The 18,697-nt window shown below is 39.2% G+C and overlaps 1 protein-coding gene across 2 annotated transcripts in view; it reads right to left on the bottom strand.

Moving 5' to 3' along the window:
- The window catches only part of TAFA1 (TAFA chemokine like family member 1), a 340,874-nt gene that overhangs the window by 250,822 nt on the left and 71,355 nt on the right, over positions 1-18,697 (bottom strand). Inside the window, exons 3-5 of one of the 2 annotated variants that reach the window (XM_067303624.1) lie at positions 17,000-17,069; positions 13,060-13,250; positions 11,742-11,846 (exon numbers count right to left, since the gene is read on the bottom strand). The gene's annotated coding sequence lies outside the window, so the exon portion shown is untranslated. The remainder of the gene's footprint in view (positions 1-11,741; positions 11,847-13,059; positions 13,251-16,999; positions 17,070-18,697) is intronic. The other variant, XM_067303625.1, reaches the window with a different exon arrangement.

Here is an 18,697-nt window from a genome sequence, read left to right as displayed (position 1 = left end):
TTAAAGAACTCCTTGATTTTGTGCATAGATGATTATTATTAAAAGACTGCCTTTAAAAAAGCCTCTCTGTACACGTTAGATCAATAACCTGTCCAAGAATCACGGAGCTGTGAAAATGAGTTATAGAGGGAACTGTGAAGATAAATTATATGGAGTAATTAAATAAAAAAGCATCATTTATGCTTGACTGGGAGAAGATGTTTTTGTGAATATCTAGTCAACATTTTAATGCATTTTTTCATTCTTAAAAGATGCTGAAAAATTCTAAATTAGGCCTTTCTGTTACTGTGGTTTTGGTACCTTTCTTAATTAAGCCTAGTCTCAAGGGGAGGGTCTGTTTATGATTCTAGATGTAGGACTTTGCTTAGAGAAGACCAAAAAAAGCATAAGCAAAGATGTGGGAAAGACACTGGTACATCATGCACTCCTGGTGCAAATGAATTAGAAAAGACGTGCTAAGAACTTATAAAGCAATCATAGCAGGTGGCAGAGGCGAGAGAAGAAGAAGAGCAGATTAAGAGCTGGAGAGAGAAGGCTGGAACCAAACGCTTCGAAAGGCCATCAATCTGAGCCCACCACCCAGCGGCTCCTGGCCCCGACGCTGACATCCAAATCTGGCCACTTTAGTAATCTCACTTGACAATTATTCAGATTATTCATTTGAGGCAACATAGAACAAATATACGTTTTAAAACATCAAATTATCCTGTCAGTTAGAATTACCAATCTTCTACCATAAGAAGATTGTTTCTTTCAGAAGAGACTTTAGAACATTAAAGCAATGCTTCCACAACAGTAAATTGGTATGGTCATAACTGTATTATTTTGCTACTTAATGGCCTAGAGCACAGGACATGGTGCATGTCTCAGTTTACTTTCTTGAGAAGGCAATTGACAATACAAGAGAACATGGTATATGCTTTTTATCTAGTTATGAGAAGCCAAAAGTGATGAAACCACATAATCTGAGTTTCATAGGCACAACAGTCATATTTATTTAGTGTGCCCTCTTTATGATGGATTTTTAAAAGGTGTAATCCACATGAGTGCCATCATATCAGAGAACAAGAAATTGTTCAGATTGTTTCCTGTTTCCAACTTCTGTATTTGGGAATAAAATGCGTAATGTGGACAGTGCAAGTGGGCATTCATAATTCTTATCATTTTTATAGTACAAATGAATTCATAATAGAGCAATGGAAAATGGAATAATTTGACATTTTGCACTTTAATATGCATGTTTTTTATATAGTACATATGTATACATAATATGTTTGTATAAGTGTGTTTAGCAAGTTAGAGGGCTTTATTAATTTTGCAATTACTATGATAGTAAAAACATTGTTTCTTTAACCTCTCTGTTGTTTAATAGAAATGACAAGTAGATCAGACATTGGGAGATGAATGAAGCAGCGCTGAGAACAGTTTCCTTGGAAAAAAAACTCAATAAACACATACAGTTGTAAATCTAACCACTTTTCTTGGCAAAATAGCATTGAAAAACTGTTACAGATTTATAAAATGTTGTAAAGTGGCCTTTTTAGGATTGAACAAGAATTCTGTACTGTTCTGTTAAAGATGGCTGATCACAAATCAGTTTTTCCTTTGCATTTTCCATCTTAGTTTGTAGAAACGACATGCTTGTAACACTGGCTACTTCTACCACTAAACATTAATTTTATCATAAATCATACAATATTCTACCCAGAGTCCGATAAAACTAGTGAGTACTGACTGCAGTAGTGTAAGGTCCTATATTTAACAATGTAGCTGGGATTACTTAGGGGAAGTAAAGCTGAGTAGAGAGGTATTGTACACTTGTATTAGGGGGTGCATTATTTCCAGAAGATAAGGTCCGCTATGCAGGCTCCTAATATAGTCTTCCATCAATGCCCAGTCTGCTAAAACAGTGAATGGAAGTGACTGATCTACAATTTGCATTCTCTTTTCAGTCCATCAACAGAACATTATTAAAACCATTGAGCCAAAACCCATTAGAACAGCACTCACGTATGAAACAATGCACAGGTCTGCTTGTTCCCACTTTTATGCACTGCTATAGGACTATAAATATTCATCGTAATGTAACTGAAAATTATTGAAGTGAGAAAAAAGAGAAACAGGGAAGCCATTTGCTTCAATTCATAAACAGCATCTGTTGGGAAGTTATTCATAGATTGCTTCAGGGCCTGCTGAGCAGTAAGCCCATGGAAAAGGATGCCATTGCAAGCAAATTGGCCAAAACTGCAATGGAGATGCTATTAAACATGATTCACTGACAGCCAGGGAGAATGATCAGGCACTGGGTTGTTTTATGTCTTCTTTTATCACTGGGACACAGAAGTAGCCTCCAGCCAAAGTCTCACACAGTTCAAATTAGTAGAGCAACCTTCTAAGTATATTAAGGCCTAACTTGTGGCAAGAGAAAGTTGCATGAAGTGATATTATAGTGAACAGTTGTTTCCTTGTCGCTACCTGAGGCACATGCAAAATCCCCTTGCAAAACAGGGCAGCAACAACCTTTCCTACTGCATATATTTGGTCAAAAGGTGCTTAAATGGCTTCTTGCAAGAAGGTGAAAACGCAGCCTAATGGGTGAGTGAAAACTAATTAATAACAAGCTAAGCATATTTAGCTACTCGTTAAATTTTAAAATACATTATGGTTGAAAAGTGACGTGATGCCAAAACAAAGTGGATCGAGTAACATGACGTGGATACCCACATACAAACATTTTCAAATATAGATTATTATTGAGAATAAAATACTGAGCTGTCAAATTTTGTTTGCTGATTTGCAGAGCAGAGCTACTGGTGAGGCAAAGCAGTTCAGCCCTGCAAATTCAATGCAAATGGTGCTGACTTTACAGCTAACGATCTGGCCCAAATTTTTTACTGCCTGTGGGATTTATCACATCACGAGGAATTTGAAAAATGCACTTGCAATCAATATGCGGACAAATAATTTTCCCAGCCTCATTCCTCCTCTTGTTGCAAATTATTTATACTTTTAATTAACTTCAGCAATTCACTGACTGTAAGTAACTAAAACTGCAGTCCCCTTAGTAAGCTTCTGGAGGTTTATTTGTAGAAAGTGTGCCAAGCTACCTCCCTGCATTATAACCAGCATCCTGTACCAGCCCACAGTTCATAACGTGGTGGGTTTGCTTACATATTTGCTCGCTTTTCCTGTATCGTAACTCATATGAACTGCAAGAAACAGAGCTATTCAAATGATCTTTATTTTGCTTGTGTCTGTACCTGCTACTTTTGACTGTTTCCAAATATACCCATAGATTTTTTTCTCTTCTCACAAAAATTTGAGGAAAGAGCTGTTCTTGAGCTCTTCTTGACCTGCATACAGTGGGAGACTTTCAGATGACTTGGAGGCTTTAAATCAGGCCCAGAAATAGGACTAAATTTGCAAGCAAAGGTATTTTCTCATAAGCAAACATTCATCATTTGTCATTCAGTATGTACATTTTGTTTTTTTGTTGAAACACTCACTTGCACTCTGTTAGGAACAGGACTGAGAGCCTGCGACCCAGGTGAGTGAAGGCCTCACAGCACCATTTTGCTTGCGTGCACTTTTGAGAGCTACTTGTGACTAACAAATGCATTCCCACAAATTAGGACTGCTCTAAGATAATTTATTCGCCAAGTGCCCTGGATTGTGCTAACTAGCGGACATTAGTTACTTCTATTTATTAGACTGCTTCTTAGGAAAGCTAAGTGAGATTCATAAATCAAATTATTCATTTAAAGGTTTACACACTCTCCAGGAACAGTAAAAGTTTTGGTGAGAGTGATACATTTAAGAGGTAACAAATGCTCAAGCAGAGAGAAACTTCCACTCAACATTGAAATGGAAGAGAAAACATTTAAAGAAGTTTAGCACTTCTTCACCCAAATTTTCCTCTATGTTACCTTTTGCCATAATATGTCCCTTTAGATTTCATTTGCATGGAACTGTTTGAGCAATTGAGATTTTACCAATAAGAAATGTTACTGAGAAAATATTTATGGGCAATAAACTACTTATCTGAACACATACAGGATATGTAAATATGCACAACTTCAGCACTGTCCTGTTCAAGCTGAAGAAAAATACCACACAGTCAAGTGCACATAATTAAGCTACACACCCTGAAAGTTTCAGACCAGCCAATGGGCGCACTATTCAAATGTGCATGATACTATTAAGTATTAGTAAGGCTAAATGAGAAAAATCAATGTTTGACAAGCAAAAGCAGAGCTTAGCTTCAAAGACTAATTATTCATTGCATACAACATGCTCCTCCTTTGATCTCTCCACAGCCAAGTTGAGTAACCCTGTTATTTCCTTATACACCCCAATTTTAAGCACCTGAGAAGTTGGTCCAGTAGTTCCCACAGGAAGCCAAAACGGGTTTTCTAAATCAGGGACATCCTGGATGGAGGCTAGTTTTGGATTCACACGTACACAGTCAGAACTGACTTGAGACTGGTTCTGCCACGCTAAGTAAATCCCGTTACTGTCCTTCCTCTGTCAAGACTGCTAATAAAATTAAGGGCTCAACTTCTTGCAGATTTAGGCTCCATGTTCTTCAAGGAACTGCATTTTTGGGTGCCCATCTTCTTACATTTCCAGCACAAAATGGCAGAAAGCATTTTAACGAAACTATCATACACATCTCTCTAGTCATAACTTCCCTACTCCCTTAAATGAAGCTTCAGGGAGAGTTCAAAAGGAATTGGCAGAGATTTGGAAAATTTAAAGTCATTTTGACCATGATCAAAACACGACATTCTTGTTTAAGGAAAAAGAAAATTAATTTTTCAAAAATGCTACTGCATAAATTAGAGCAGTTAGGAACAGCTCTAATTTGTGCTCACACCATTTATGTAGATTTCCATTCCTTTATTTATCCCTTTATTAAATAAAGGGAGATACCATAGCAACCCCCGTCACACACTTCCATTCGTGTATTGATTCTGCATTATTCAATCTGTGTAGATTTTATTGTGGCCATTGTCTCACATTATGCTGCAGACTCTCTAAAGATGAGCCCAAATCAAAACCATTCATCCTAATCCTCCTGCATTTAGGGGCTATGAAGAAATTGGGACAGAGATGTAACCACGCTCAGGAACCGGCTTGGGTCCAATAAAACCTTACTTGTGCAGACTTTCACCAAATCCTTTCATCTCAACTCCCATTTTGTACCATCTCCATCCAAAATACCAACCAGCCCAAAGCCCAGTCATTCATCTGAATGAACCACATTTATAGTGAGGGGGAAAACAAAAATAATATGCCAGTCAGCTTTGAAATAGTCTTGCTCTGGCGCATTTCCAGCAAAACTCTATGTTCCTAACAGAAGACTAGTCCTTTAAGCAAAAACAGTTTTATAAAAGCTGTTTGTCAGTATAATTGCAATTTTTTACATTGTAAGCATATTTGTGGCCATTCACCAAAATTGTGAATGGGACACTTTTTCCTAGGTTTAGTCCCTTATGTGATACAGATCATACTCTATAATGGATCATCTCACTTTTGTTATAACACTACAAGTGACTATTGGTATTACAATCATTCTGATTCCTGAAAATTAAAATGAACCCACACAATAGTCTATCAAAGCACTCAACCACCCAGTGCCATAGCACCACCCATGCCTCTGTAATTAAGTGCGAGCCTAAAACACAGCAGTGATTCAGAACCTATACACACACGGAACATGGCCTGGAAGTGTCCCACCTAACCTAGATACCTAACAAGCACGTAAATTAGATGTGTAGTTATTCTTAGTGATTGTACAACTTTCTACTTCCTTCCCCTACAGCTGCTAGAGTTCAGTTAGACTCCCAAGTTAGGTTCCTCAAGTTAGATAGGCTGAATCTAGGTCAGTCTGTCAAGACGGTTTATTTCTACAAGCTCTGCCTGGGCTCTGCAAAGACATGAGCTGGCGTTTCTTGCATGCCAAGTCATTCCAGGAGCCCTGTGACCGTGGCAGCCTGACTCCAGCCTGACTTAGGAAAGGCAGAGTGAATTAGCTAAGACTTGGCCAGGTAGTCATGCAATCCAAGAAGTTTGAGTCAGACAGCATACCTCCTACAGCCTCAAATATGGGCAGCACAAACTCTTGGGTAGACAGACCCTCAAAAGGCACACAACTGTTCATCACTGACAAACTGTGGAAGATGCTTGGGAAGTCTTCCTCTGAGTTACTTATCCCAGCAAGGAACAAACACTTTTTGTCTGTTAAGGCCTTGATGCAAAAGAGAAGAGCTGTTCACCCAAACTGTGAGAGAAAGTTGGATAACCACTTTTAATGGCATATGGCATGTCCATCTGTTAAGGCTATGGCACGCCACACATCTGTTTTCTGGCACTGGCCTGGGAGCAAAGCTGCTCTGCGCTGCTATTGATACCTAAAATCCCTGCCTAAACAAAAAGCATTGGCTTTCCCATGAAGGGAGGATTGAGCAGTAAGCTCACCTCAGCATCCTGAGACACACCAGGACGTATCATGCAGGTGCTTGTGCCTTCTGCACACAGATCTGAATTGGTGTCTGCAAACAGCAGTGAGCGCAGATTTTGCCCACACAGACATCCTCTTCCCATACAGGTAGAGATGGAAGAAAAGAGAATGGAAGAAAAAGAGAACAATTTCATTGTAAACACTCTCTTCACATCAAACTTCCTTGACAAGCTTAATCCTAACACTTCTCACCAAACAAGTTGTAAATAAAAGCAATGGAGACATTGTCTGTGGCTTTTTGGTTTTCTGAACATGCTCTGAATCTTAACAGAGCCGAATCTTAACATCCCAGACCCTGATTCTGAATTGTGAAGTGCCTCAGCAGTCAGCTGTATCCATAGTTTTACTGAAGACTTAAAAAAACTAAAGGTTCTTGTCCTTAATATTCATTACCCTTCCAGGAGGCAGATGAAAAAAGTACAAGACCAGGCAGTGATTAATTATGAAAAAAACCCACTGGGGCAACACCTAAATTCAGCTAATCTCATTAGTTTCCTCTTTCCAGGGCAATTCTCTTTCTCATGTGTGGTGTCAGCTAAGGAAAACTATGCAACCAAAAGTCTTCCCCCCAAATATTATTTGCCAGGTTTGAGGCTCTTTATGATGACAATTTGAATAACCTAATTATATTTCCAGTCCAAACAATTATGTAAATGGGAGCAAATGTGAAAACTTCATGTGTGCTGTTTGAAATGATACTGTTCACTCACCAAAAAACTAATCAATATCTCTGGAGTAGTTCTGAGAGCGAACACATAGTCATAAAACACAGTAACAGAGTGTGTTAGTGAGGACAAGAAAAAAAAAAGAAAAAAAACAACAAATGACATGGCTTCAGCATGTAACCCAGGAAACAAAAATATCTCATCCAGCTGGCATTTTTCAAAGTGATATATGTCAATATTGCATTCCCTTGTAGGTTAACTGAATCTATCAAAAACGGATACAGACTCAGACTTGGTTGAACAGTCTCTTTTTTACAGCTTTCTTGCGAAAGTTCAATTTACAGTATAGGAGGCCAGCAGTTAAACAGAGCCACATATCTCTAACCTGCTGTTCTCTGCCTGCATTTGATTTTTATAAATTTGTGCCATAGTATAATCAGAGCTTTCAGCACTGAAAACATGCAGTCCCTTTTGTTAACATTTTCAAATTTCAAAAGTCAGCAGTGGGAAGTTAAATCAAAAATTGCTTGGCCTTATTCTTTTCATTCAGTGGAGCAAAACATAATAATAAAAAGAAGCTTTTTGTCACCCAGAGAAAGCGAGCTCTTTAGGCACTGTGAGCAGAACCAGTACAAGGGATTCTTAAACAATGGGATGACAATTGGTAATCCTGATAGGTGAAAAATGGTTGAACAAAAAGGATTCATCTGTTTTTTCACTTCTCCTTGCAAAGAGAATATGAAATGGAACATCATATGGCTTTCTATTACTATTATTATACATAAATAAGAAATGGAGTGTCCTATGGTTTTATATTACTATTATTATACATAATTAAATAAAGCTGGACACACAGAACAAGTTCATAATTCTACAGAAGGTGCCAAAGGAGGGTTTCCCAAGACATCGGGATGACACTGTTTTCTTATGACACCCGCATGTGAAAATCTGTGTTCACAGAAAGACACTACTCATACAGTCCATCCATGTGAGAGAAAAGGATGAGTACATTGTACATTAGCAGTGCTTATATTCTGCGACTCTGTGAGCCCTGATGATCTAAGTGAGGAAAGGGTATTTTGAATATTAAATAATAGTCACAATGTAATGCACTCGAGAGAGCGTTGTACCTGTTTCAACACATTTCCCCTTTCACTTAGCTATGGCTCAAGGATAATTCACTGCCATCCCTTTGCCCTCTAAGAATACTAAGTGCAATCTGTAGCTCTAGTGAGCTTTTAGTATAACTAAGGTAACTAAAATACATTAGAGGAAAGAGATTGTAAAGGACAGAGTGGCACTGGAGTGTCCCACACCCTACCAGCTACTGCTAACACTAGTAACACACTACCTACCACCACTCTGAACAAGAGTACTGCACATGGGTTAAAGCCCATCTCAAAGCTTCCGTATGCTTCTATCTGGTAACTGGAAAAAGGGGGGGAAAAAAGAGGAAGAACCAACTTCTGTTCTCTTCGGCATAGTCATTGCTGTGATTTCGGGATCACACAGGTGCACCAGAGACACTAGTAGAGAGCAGTCGCAGCTGCCCAGCTGTGGCACCCCCAAACCTCTGTTGGCACCAGCACCCAGTAAGCGACTGGGCAAGCATTCAGGTCACAAGCCATCACTAAGCTTTGTGCTGTCACGCTAACAAATCCAAAGCTAGTTAGTTTAATGCCGTCTTTGGTGTGTCTCCACGCCATAACATTCACAGCAGCAACTGCAGGGCAGACATACCGAGGGACAGGCCAACAGATGTGGCGAGCTGTGCTCACAGCTAGGAGTGCGGAGTGTTTGATCTACAGCATGTACATAATTAGTTCCATAATTGAAAAAGTTTCTTTTATTTCTAAACATCCACGCTAAGCTCCAAGTAGAAAAATGTTTCTCTAAATGCAAACTGGCAGAGGAAATTTCCATTCATGGGAACTTTACTTTTATTTCAAGGAAGAACTCAAAAGAGAAGAAATAGATAAGAATACTCAGAAGACTCACAGCCCAATCTTATGCTTTTTCTGTAAAAATTAATTTAAAAAAACAGTTACAGCTTGCTTCCCAAATCTAGCTCAAATCTGGTAAGAAGTAAAGCTACAAATGTTAAGCTAGGTGCTGTTCCAAAGCAAGTATTTTGTTGGGAAACTGTTTAGACCACAACAATTCTGAAATATTTGACAGTAGTAAGCATGAGTATGTAACATTGCTTGATCAAAGGAAAGGAAATAACATGTGCCTAATTTTTACATACCACAGTGCATTTTAAGTATGAATATTGGCCATGTCTCTTTACTGGTCAGCTGCTAGAAGACTACATCCAATTTCTGTTTTTCTAGGAGCAACCAAATATTAATATCCAGATGATGGCTTGCCCAGAGCTCCCTCACTCAATTCACTGAGTATTTTCTGTATGGTAAATAAAGGGTAGCCATTACAAGTCAAATGTCGGTTCCAGTCAGAAAAGATCATGCAAGAACATCACTTTCTTTTCTATGTCCTTTTCATACATTTGTAACCTTATCTGCTGATAATTGTTACAAAAATTCTTTTAATTGTTCTCAGCTCCACAGAACCAGCTCAGGAACAAAAAAAATTAAAAAAACAACCCCCCCCAAAAAAAAAAAAAACATGGGATGGAAGTTACTTCCTCTGCACTATCATTACCTAAGCTGTTTAATAAGTTTTAGTCTTGTGCAGACACATTAAAGATACTGAAGTTACTGAGGTGTTAATTTGGGTCTAAGCTACCATAGAGCCTTCATCTCTGTTGTCAAGGTATGTGGTAGAAAGTTTGCTCCTTGACTTCTAGAATACAGGCTGGAATGTGGAGAAGGGAACAGCACATAGTTCTAATTATAAACTGAATAAATTTTATATTGGCTCATTGAGTGACAAACACAGAACTTCATAAGTCCCATATTTATGCCACTCACAGGAGCAGCAAGCAATGTTAAAAGCTTATATTTCTATGTTCATATTTTTATAAGCTCTGCATAGCTTTGCCACATAAAAGCTTTTAAAGTTAGAATGAACTTCTGATATTCCTCTAACATAATATTGACTAGAGAATTACCATCTTTTTTTTTTTTTTCCCCAGAGCTTTTAATTCAAAGTGTGCATCTCTTTGAAATGTAGAAAATAACTGATTAAAGCACTGCCTGGTGTAGTGTAACTGACATTTAATCAACATTTACCCACTGTACTGGATCTCAGGATCAACAGGAAGATAAGGACTTTTGCTGTTTTCAAGTCATGCATATCTATCAGCCATATGGCTTAAAAAAAAAGAGGCAGATCTGACTTGCTTCCAAAGTTCACAGTTTTGTGTCCAGCATAAAACATGGTGATCTGGATCTGCTACTTTTGTGCATTTATCTGGAAGATTTAACTTTAAAAATGACTGATTATCAGTCCATTTATGCAAATTCTTACTCAAGATGACAACAACTAAGTGTTACATAGCAGAGTTCAGACTATAAATGGGAGCTGGCACAAAGGACTCTTGGGTTATATGCCTACGCTCTGTCCCCCTCTCTAGTTTTATGAATGTACCTGGTTACTGCCAAAAGCAGATGGATCTCAGTCCTGTAAAATGATGTCCAAAAAGGTTTGCTCAGATAAAAAGGGGACAAAATTGATCAATCATCATTACTTCTGTTCTTATAATCATTTTTGTTACTTTAATAAATGGATCCACAGGAACTGTAACTCATGACATTCTTTGATGTCAATGAAATTCTTTACTAGAGGAAGGTCAGTATGTTTTGATCCAACTTGAAGTATGAACAACTGGAGTATGGACACCACTGGGACAGCAGCAGAATCCTTCAGTTTTGGAGACAGTGATGGCTGTGGATATATAAGGGCTTTGAGTTTCTTGTAAAAATTGTTTTGGCAATTAAGAGGAGAAAAAAATTATGGGATAATTTTATCCAACCAGGGAAATGATGCTCTGTGGATCATGCAAGTGCTTTATGCTGTCAAGGAAGCCATAGACACATTTAAAAAGCAGATGGATTATGTGTGGTGTTTGTTTTCCATTTCTTAATAGATCAGCTTTGTTAAGGACCTTGAGATTTAGACTTGGAATACTTACTTCAACCATTCCCTTTGTATATACACTGACCTATGTGTATAGAGGAAAAAATACATTCAACCTCTATATCCTTGTTTAATAACATAGAATGCTCCTATTACCTCTGTAACAATTTCTTTTAATTAAGATATTAGATGTGTTTGTTACGGAAATGTAATAAATGAATCTCTGCCTTCAAACTACCCTTATACAGTGCAGCTTTTTGCTATAAGGGAGATGCACTGCAATGGATACTGTGTCAGTGATGCTCCTTTATCATCCTATGCTTTGTCCACTACAGAGATGGATGATCACTGAGATTTCTTTTCCATTCTTCCATAAAGTACTATTGCAGGATATGAGGGGGATGGAGGCATACAAAACAGCCCAAAGAAAATGATTTCCACATCAAATCCACAAGTTTTGTTCTGAATAATTAGATTAAAAAAAAATAGGTAGAAATAGAAAATCCTTTTCTTACCATTTTCGAGATGCATTTCTTGTCTGGTTACTTTTTATATATAATATTTGGGAACAGGGACTAGTCTTCAGCAACTGGTAAGCAGTTAAGTTCTCTTCTTTGTACCTGTGTAATACATAAGTAAGTTTAACAAACACATCAGATGACAGAGTTTTTAAGGCCATAATTTGGTTGCCAACTACTAGTAGTTCTCTTAGGTGATGGTCATAAGCGATTAGAAAGACTATCGTTTTTTAAACATATTAATGATATTTCAAGGCTACTGCAGCAGCTGCCCTATATAGCAACAAAAATGTTCCAGAGAACCTAAGCACAGCCAAGCCCTCTTAAAACCAAATAGATTGACTTCAGTTGAACTTAAACATATGCTTAGAGTTATACATACACTTAAGTGTTCTGCTCAACAGCATTTTCCCTCAAGGAAACAGCCCTGTTAACTTCAATAACACTATTTATACGATCATATACTTCCAGTCTTAAAGTATAAATTTACAATCCATTAATCGCAAGCCCAAATCTATGAAATACCATTATAAAGAACCTATTTAATAAAGTTCACCTTTACTCAGTTCTAAGCCTGATAATATACCTGAAAGGAATTTCAAGAATATAAGATCACAATACGTAAAGGGCACTGATTATGGAACTTTAGAATCCGTATCCAAAAAAAATTGCATTTTATCCCCTTTTATTTGCCAGTGTATTTAAAGGAAGTCTTGATGTAATTTCAAATATGGTTTTGCATCCAAGCAAAGGTACCTCAGAGCAACACATCACTGTTTGCTGCTGCTTAAATAATGGAAGAAAACATTCTACAAATGCAGAAGCACTTCTCAGCCTTTTTATAAAACACGTAAGACAAGCTGTGTATGAAAACTCTTTATGCTTAAAAATCAATTGTATGAATATTAAGCAGATTTTCAGCACCTTTTGCTTAAGCAAAGGCTTTTAGGTTTTCTGTGAGGGATAGTATTTGTTTAATTTTTTGTTCTCAGTCTGTGCAGTCCTTTTGAAAAGGGATTGCCCAAGTCAGGTGGCCATTTTGGGTAGGGGAACTTTGCTCCTGCTCTAGGGAGCAACTGCACCCGACCAGAAAGAGAAGGATTTAGAGAATACAGCATGTGGTGAGCAGGAAAGAGTTGTAGGTAGCAGGGCCCTGGGAGCCGAAAGCACATGCAGAGACCAAGAGATCGCTGGGAGCAGGCAGCCAGGCCTCCGAAGTTACAGAAGGGGCTGACGAAGGAGAAGAAGGGAAGAGGCAGAGTCTGCTGTTGCTCAGAAAGTCACTTAGATGGTTTGCCTGGAAGCAAAGACTCACCTAAAGACATGGCAGAGGCAGGGAGGGAGGAGTTTTTTATTTTACTGATAGTCTCTCTGGGGAAATCACCACCATTTTCAGTCCTCGGCAGTCACCCTGGCTATTTGGATACACACCAGGGCTATTTTGCTTTCCGGCTGAATGCGAAAAATCCACAACCCGAGCTCTTGTGTACCAAGGGAACTTGTCTCCTGAAATGAAACAGCAAAAATAGGTATGTCAAGTTTCAGCTTGACATACTGTACAAAAGCCGAAGAGATACATACTGGAGTGGGGCAGAAAGGGAAAGGTATTCAGACAGTCTAATCCCTGGGGTTCCCTTGCATTTAACGGAGAAGGGAAGGGTTCCCCTGGAGCATAATTCAGTGCAGACCTGAAATGCAACATACGTTCACCATGCTGGGGGGGTTTTGTTGTATAAAAACTGAAGAAAACCATAAGCCGATGAAACCAATGGGAAATCCCCCTTTCATCTTAGACTCTATGCTGAAAAAATGCATCTCATCCTTTCCATTTATTTTGCCTGATCAGAAGAAGGATAATGTAGCTTTTATCTTCCTTTCAGTGAAAGAATTCCTCATTTCCTGTTTTGCGACCCAGCATTCAGGGGCTATTGCTAACAGCAGTGAGATTTGGACAGACGGCAAGAAGACTTGGAGGATACCAGTTGACTCATCAAAACTAAAGAGGGAGCAAGAGGGAGAAGAGACAGATGGGTGTGGGATGGGGGCATAACCTCTTTAAGGAGCACAGATGCTCCAGAAGCGGATGCATGTCTACAGCCTCACACCCAGTTGTGGGAAATCAGATGAGGCATGAATGAATAATACTTTTAGCAGGAGTGGAAGGATTAATCACGGATACGAGCATCTGAATCTCTTGAATTCTCTCAGCAGTCCTCTTTCTTTGCTAAACTCTGCTCTCACTACAGTGCAGTTACTCTGTGATGTAATTCTGGATGTACAGTGAGGTAACTGAGACCCAGAATTATCCGTACATTGAGATGGCATTGTCTGCAGGTGATCTGAGATTTTCAAAGGGACTCAGGCAATTAATTTGTTTGAAAATCTAGGCACCCGCATGCCACAGATACCTATCACACCATTTTCCTGCAAGCAGTACTAGTGAGGCAGCATACAAAATGGAAGCAACCAGGCAAAAAAAAATCACATGCAAGTGAAAGGTGTGATGTTCAAGAAACCCTTCTTTAGGGGTCTGGAAGGATTTACACAAGTTACTGCTGTTCAGCTGATGGGAGGTAACTTTATAAATTCAAGTAACCTGGTTGCTGTGACCATCAGTCAATATTCTAAAAGTTACAACCCAGTTCAGCATTTTCTCTGGGCAGACCCGTTATTTCCTGGTTGCAATGACCAGAATGAGATCCTGGCACTCTAGGAAGTTCTGCCATTGACTTCCAGGGTGCTAAGATTTCTTCTCTGGCTTTGCAACTATTGTTGCAACATAGCATTACTCTTACATGTCTGGGGAAAAAATTAATACCAAACAAGCAAAAAAACCCACCCCAAACTGTTTTTTTGGGGTCTATATATGAATAATAGTAATACCTGTTGAATTCAGTATTAAGAGGGCTTAATCCTTTTAGGATAATACATGATTTACCCTTGACTTTATCTTCTAGTGAGATTAAAAGAAATAAGGACATGACAGTTAAAAGCACCGACGGATTTTCATATGCCTTTCTCCTACTGAAAGTAATATTGCCACTCACCCTCTCAAGTTTTAGGAAGTTAAAAGGTAGAATGGGGCAAAGAGAGGAAGCTGTTAGATCAAAATATTATATAAACTAGCTAAGCACAGAGAAGAGGAAAAGCCGTCTCTTAAGAGAAGCCAGGACAAGGAACAAAAGCGCAATAATTTACAAGCCTGCTTCTAAAAACAGATCTTGTAACGTGTTTTCATTTGCACTTTAGTCAATATGCCTTACTTTTCATTGAAAATGAAGAAAAGAAAAGAATAGTTTGTCAGTGCATTTATCAGCAGTACTTGCAATATTCATCTATGGGACCTGGCAATGGGAGAGAGAGAAATAAATTAAAGTATTGGTGGAAAAGGAGAGGTAGGAATATTTGAGTGGGTTATTGCACTTGCTAGAAGCAGTGAGCTGTTCATATTGCATTTTGGTTTTGCAGATTGAAATAATTGGCAGGGTGCTCAGAGCAGGTGGATGGTTATTTCTAGTCTAGTCTATTCAAGTCTAGATCAAAACTAATAAATAAAGTAGAAAATGCACTCAGCCTCTGGGTGCTTATATTGGCTTTGGTTTTATTACTTATGCACTACCTTCAGCCTCAACTATCTGCTTGATTTTGGTGTGTAATGAATTGCTATTTTCATTTACAGCTGTAAGCATGACAGAAATCATTACATCATGCCTTATATGAAGAAATCTTTTTTAATTTCACCTTGCTTCAGTGACTATATTCAGGCTATTGCGCAGCATAATCATTTCTTATCACAGCCGTACATTGTGCTTCAGAGCCGGCAAAGCAGAAGTGCTCTTAAATGAAAATCAAGTTCTTCCCCAACTGTTTTCAGTCTCTGAGGTAAGCCCACTGTTTGTCAGATCTTCTTTCTTAAGACCTGCCCCTCTTGCTACGAGTATCGCTCAGGTGAACAGCTCTATCATTAGACTTCACAGAAAGGCGTGCGAGAGCATCTGGGCAGGACTTAGCACTGTGTGCCTCGAGACACGGAGTGAAAAATGTCACAGCCCAGATCCCAGACTGCTGACAAAGTGGGCAGTGGCTGGAGGAGGCAAACAGAAGCAATTCAGTAAATGATACGCAGTCCCCAAGTGAGGTATTCCAAAGTCAGAACAAAGCAAGGAAAAAGCTATTAGGAAATGCATTTTCCACTGCTGCTAATTGTATTCCAGCTCATCATAAAAAAGTGAAAAATTCTCATTTCATATACAGCAGTGAAAAGCATCAGCCCTGTTTTGACTGACAGAAAAAGTCTTTTAATAATACTTTCTACTAGATAACTCATTTAAACTGCTCTAGCTGCTTTTTAAAGCTGATATTATTAGCTCCATTAAACAGACTGACAAACTGAGGTCCAGAGATGTAGCTTTTCTAAGACTGCAGTCTCTGTTGAATGAATGAGGGAGTGCTCAGCCCCCTCTCCGATGCCAGGTCTGGCCCTCTCCAGAGGGCTCCACACACGGACAGTCCGTGAGGCCCCTCAGTGGGGACGGGCAAGCCTGGTCTTGAGAGCGCGACTGAGCCTAGTGTAGACACATACAGTAAGTCCTCAAAAATATTCCGTCAGAAGGCAAAAAAAAGAAAAAAGAAAAAAAAAGAGTGTTTTTTCTATAGATTCATCTTGCATAAAACCCATCTGCCCTTCAAAGGCGCAGAATTTCTTGGGCAGAAGGTAGAAGGTCCAGAGAGGCTGACATTGCCATTAGATGGAGAAACTGAACACTATGACATTCTTGTGTCTACAGGTGCTGAATTTTCTCTGTTTAAATGGCCATAAAAATCTAGTGACAAAAGCAGGCAGTTTGTCAATGAATGAATAACCACCAGAGCAGTGCACCATGTCACCATCCTTTGGCAGCTATTACACCTTAAAAGTATTTTTCTGAAGAAACTGGCAAAGATATGTAGGCTGAGACTTTCTAAAGAAACTAAGGGAAGCTGAGATCGAGTTCCATTCCTTTGTTTCTAAATTCACAAACTAATATGTACCTTTTTTAAAGGCTAAAGATTTCCCTTTAAAAAAGTTCCCTCTACTGTAACTCTTTGTTAAATCATGCGTACAAAAAAAAAAAAAAAAAAATCACACCAAGCTGAAACACTGGTTTGCAGTTGCTTTGAGTTCCTGGTACAGATCATATTGCTTTTCACTCACCAAGAGCCTCTGAAAGTATCACACCCAACCAAAACAGCACAACATCACATAGTCTACTTACATGATTCAAAATTCAGTAGTATATGATCATCCAGAAGGGCAAGTTTTCTCATCATCTAAAATGTTAATATCTACAAAAGAAAAAAGAAACACTTTGGGCTTTCATTTGATACACTTCATATCTTAACAGACCACACGAGAGAGGGCAACCTTCCCCCATCACAGATCATGATCCCTCCTCTGGAAAAAAAAAAGAAAATCTGAAAATCACTTTTATTTATAAATAAAACATTTCTTACAGGCCACTGCTCTGCTTTAACCAAGTCAGAATTCCAGGTAATCTAGCAGAAAAGATTTTTTTTTCTTTTTAAAAACAAGGAGTAGTGACCTGCCCTTCCAGATCATAAGTTTAAACTATTCCTCAGAGATTTACCAGTAAAAGCCACTTTGAAGGTTGAAAGAAGTGGCAAGAGCTGAACTTTGAATGTGTGTTTCTGGAAGATTTAGAGAGTTAAGAGGTTTTTAATCCACCCACTTTTTAAATCCAGGAATCTAACTTAGGTGTCTTGAATGAAACCAAAGCTGCTAACTTTTTTTCTACTGGCTATACAGGAAAGTTGGGTTTCCAACCTTTGGGGCTCTGAATTGCATCTTTGAAATGCCCAAGGCTGCCTCAGGGGGATGGTGCGAATGACCCTTTGCTGCATAGTGCAGAAATAGCCCTTGTGATAGGACTTGAAGACAACCTGGCACAGACCGGTTTGCACTGATTGTACTGAGGTCACAGCAAGCAGCCAACGGGCTGGTTCTCAGTAGCACAGACAGTGCCACACTGCCAAGGCTAAAGTGCCACCACTTCTAGGAGCCGTGGTTTTACCTGCACTTTCCCAGCGGTATCAGAGCAGGCTCTGTAGTCTGTTATATACCACATTTTTAAGCGTCACAGGCTCAGGGTAAATGCAACAAGTTAAAAGAGCCTTATCTGATAGAATCAAAAAGGACAGCTACAACTTGGTTTTCAAAAGCAGAGCAGGGAAACTGTTCCAGCCAGAGACAGTGCATATCACAGGATTGAAGAACTGCAGTCAAAGCAGCAAGTTTTCCAAAAGCCAGCACAACCTCTCTTACAGGAGCCACATCAAAACCTGCGATGGAAAGTCACAGGATGCTACCCACGTCTTTGGGGATCCAAGGGAGGCAGAGGAAGGAGGGGGAACTTCACAAGCAGGAGAAAACCATCGTCACTGCAAAGTGCTGCTCTTGGAGCAGCCCTGAAATGCCTGCCCCCGGCCAGGTCGCATTCCCCTACAGCCCGCCGAGGTTGGCCAGCAGCCTTGGCAGCCGCTGCGCCGCTACAGCCCTCCGGCCAGAGGACACGGCCTGGCAGGGGAGCCACCACTGTCAGTGCTGACGGAGACATACGTGTGGACCTTTCCCATGAGTGACCAAACATGACCTAGCAATGCACTTGTAAAGATAATTTATAAGAAAACCAGGGACGCCGGGCTTTGAAGACAATAGTCTGTTTTCAAATATCTGCCATTTTGGAAAGGTGCTAATTAAAGAAAAAAAAAAAAGCTTAATTTCCCTTTTTCCCCATAAAAAAAATGCCATAAAATGTTATCTTTTCACTGTGGTTTGCCTAATTGCTTAATCTGATTGAGGTAGCTGACTGAAAAAAGGGTAAAGCAATGGAAAACAGACATTATCTTTGTTAGCATATTTTGATTTCCTGCAAATATTTGTTTTAGATTTTGTT

The sequence above is a fragment of the Apteryx mantelli genome, chromosome 12 (assembly GCF_036417845.1).
Source record: "Apteryx mantelli isolate bAptMan1 chromosome 12, bAptMan1.hap1, whole genome shotgun sequence".
NCBI lineage: Eukaryota > Metazoa > Chordata > Aves > Apterygiformes > Apterygidae > Apteryx > Apteryx mantelli.
Note: the sequence above shows the minus strand (reverse complement) of the source record. Positions and strands in the feature narration are given on the sequence as shown.